The sequence below is a fragment of the Vicia villosa genome, linkage group LG5 (genome assembly GCF_029867415.1).
Source record: "Vicia villosa cultivar HV-30 ecotype Madison, WI linkage group LG5, Vvil1.0, whole genome shotgun sequence".
Classification (NCBI taxonomy): Eukaryota; Viridiplantae; Streptophyta; class Magnoliopsida; order Fabales; family Fabaceae; genus Vicia; species Vicia villosa.
In genome coordinates this window covers 59,317,085-59,320,070 of record NC_081184.1, presented here as the reverse complement: position 1 = coordinate 59,320,070, position 2,986 = coordinate 59,317,085, and the positions used below count along the sequence as shown (strand labels likewise).

At 38.7% G+C, this 2,986-nt stretch overlaps 1 long non-coding RNA gene across 1 annotated transcript; it reads left to right on the top strand.

Annotated features, from left to right (window-relative positions):
* The first annotated feature begins 498 nt into the window (after positions 1-498).
* Positions 499-1,108, top strand: LOC131606662 (uncharacterized). Its single transcript, XR_009284943.1, has 3 exons — positions 499-640; positions 789-903; positions 1,024-1,108. It is a non-coding gene; the product is annotated as an uncharacterized LOC131606662 (long non-coding RNA).
* The last annotated feature ends 1,878 nt before the right edge of the window (positions 1,109-2,986 follow it).

Sequence of the window (2,986 nt, the reverse complement as noted above, 5' to 3'; positions counted from 1 at the left end):
CAAATGGGCGCAGGGCCCGAGCATGGCCCAAACAGAGATTTATTTTTGTTACAAGTTTTCTGTTTACCAAAAATGGTGCTATGGGCCACATGGGGTGTTGGAAATTCGTTTTGGCCCAAGGTGTTGGATCTAACTATCAGATTTTCATATTTTTTGTGTTAATGTCATTTAATCAACTTAGACCAATCAACAATTAGATTAAATTTAATTAATACACATTAAACTCATTTAGTACAAATTGAAATCAATTAATAATTATAAAATTATATGAAATTAAAAGGGGATTAGGGTTACGTGTATAGTGACCCTTGACGTTCTCGTTCAGAAATTCTCCTTCTCCCTCAATGACACGGCGCGGTGGAATCTTCAAATCTCCGGCGATCAACTCATCTTCTCCGATCGAACACGGTGGCACCAACATCAAACGTCTGCGCGATGAATAGCGGTCACCTCTCTTCGATTCACTCTCTTATCTCTCTCTCGCGATTCGTCTTCAATATGTTATCACCATTCCGTTCCGTTTTCAATTTCAATCGACGGTTGACATGGTGAATCAGACTTGTGAAGAACAGTTACATCCCTAACGTTTCAGATTTGACGAAGCAGAGAAGCGGATCCGAGAGGATGTCCAAAGATTCAGGTAACCGTATCCGATGCGTTTCTGAATTTTGTTTCTCTTCTTCTTTCGTTTGCTTCAAAGTCTTGATGTGGTTTCATCTTCTTCTTTGCACGTTTCTGAATTTGTTGTTGCACGCTTGGTGCCGATACCCTTGTCGACGGAAGAACAGAGCGAAGGTTGAAGGTGCTGAGATGTTGTTGATGTTGATGAAGAACGTTGGATGCAGATGATTCTTGAAGGTGAGTTGAAGATGTATCGATGAAGAGATTGAAGATTCTGTTATGGTGAGTTTGATTTCTATTACCTTCTTATCTTTCTGTTATCAACCTCTTTCGATTCCTTTTCTACTCCTCTTCCTTGTTATGAATTCTTCTATTCGTTTTCTATGGTTATGGTTGATGAAGAGTGTGGAAGGTCGAAGGGATTGAAGATGTTGAAGTTGTCAAGAGTGAGGATGAAGATGAGGATTTCTGGAGAAAATGGGGGTTGTAGAGAGAGTTTGAAGAATGATTGGGGAAAGTTGATTGATGAAGGTGAAGGTTTATGGTGTGGAGGAGTGGAGAGGTGAAAATGGTGTGGGGTCTGAATTAGGGAGGGAGGGAGATTATAAAGAGAAGGTGAGAGGATGTGAGCCATTGGATTAGGGGGAGTTTGTTATGAGATTAAGGGTGAGGATTGAGAGGTTAGTTACATTCTGTTTTGGGTGTTTTTTCTGTTATGGAAGTTGGTTGTGAATCTGTTAGGTTAGTTATATGGTGAAATGAATTAGTTTTGACAGTTAGTGAAATAGAGAGATGGAGGTTTGGTTCAGAGTGTGAAACTGTTTGCTTGAATCAAGTAGAAAAGTTAGTGTGAGATTGTTAGTAGAATTCCTCTTGACTCTTGTATTTGTTTTTCTGACTGTTTCAACTGAACCCTGAATTATATGCAATCGCATGATGAGATTGTGAGGCCTTGATTATGCAAGTTTGCTGAGTTTTTCTTTTGAACTGATGTGTGCAGGTTTGTGACTGATGTAAACACTTGGTATTGATTTATGTGTGGAATTCTGAAGTGGAACTTGAGGTGATGAAGGTTCTGAAGATTACAGGGAGAACTGAGAATGGCGGTGATTGAATTTGAAGATTCTCAAGAAAGTTTGTTACATGTTTTCTCTACTCTTTCAATTTCTGTTTTTTCAATCCTTATGCCCAAACTCTATTACCATTTTTTTGATATCTTTTTTGTTGTTGTTTCAGTTATGCCTGTCTGTTATAGGATGGAAAGTGAATTTGGTTGAGTCGTTTCGGATTTAATTGCAGGAACGGTTTAATTGCAGCTCCGGTCCTCTTTTGGTTTCAAATTGCAGGTATTGAACCAAAGTTGTAGTGTTCAGTTAGCATTTTATTCTGCTATTTTCCTGATGCATTCTTTCTGACTTTGAATTAGGTACTGCACTACGCGGCTTTACGGATCGATACTGCAAGCTGGTATATGCGGGCAGCAGGCTGCTTTATTGTGTTGGATTTTGTTTATGAGTATTTCAACGACCAAGGTATGTATGAACTGAAACCTATGTATGAAGTAGAACTCGATGATTGCACCGTCACGGTACCATGTGTAGTGGTTGTTAGATGGATTGAATGCATAACTGAAACACTGAAATTTGTCTTTTCCTTTTTTTGAATGCTAATGCTGGGACTTGAAGTATACTGCGAGTAGGTTAGTCTTTTGGTTTTGGGATAACTTACTTAGATCATGATTGGATGATGTATTGTAGGGCTTGTTTTATTTAGTGTATGGTTTGAATGTAGGGTTTTGTTAGTAGCAGTACAAGTCTCAGCTTGGTTTAGAAATACTGCCGCAGGGTTCTCGGTTTGATCTTTGGAGCTAGGGGCTACTGGAATTCTTTGTGTTATGCCTGAATGTGTATGTATTGTTTCTTTATGAGAATGTCTAATGCGGCCTTTGTAACTAGTTTGTGCAGGTCTGGAAACAACATTGGTATGAGGGGTGGTGTGGACCGTGCAGGCTGCTAGCTAGTTTGGAAATGCCTTGAACTTGGATGCTTGCAAGTTGATTTGGTTCTGATGTAAAAAGAATCTTTTAGTTCAAAATTCAAGGTTGGATGGAATTAGGCTTCCAGTTTCCAAAGTAATTTGTGTAATTTCTGGTGTAATTTTTCTTGATGTTTCAATGTATGTAGTGGTAACTGTACCTTGGTCGTAAATCATGATAAAGTGTAATGAAACTGTTTGAGAAATCTAATTGAAGTAGTGATCCGTAGTGTAATGGTTTTCTTTTCTCTTCAAATAAGACTTGAAACACACTTATTCGGTCCATGTGCTCAATTGAACCTTCACATCATCACTTTATTCTTGCAACCTT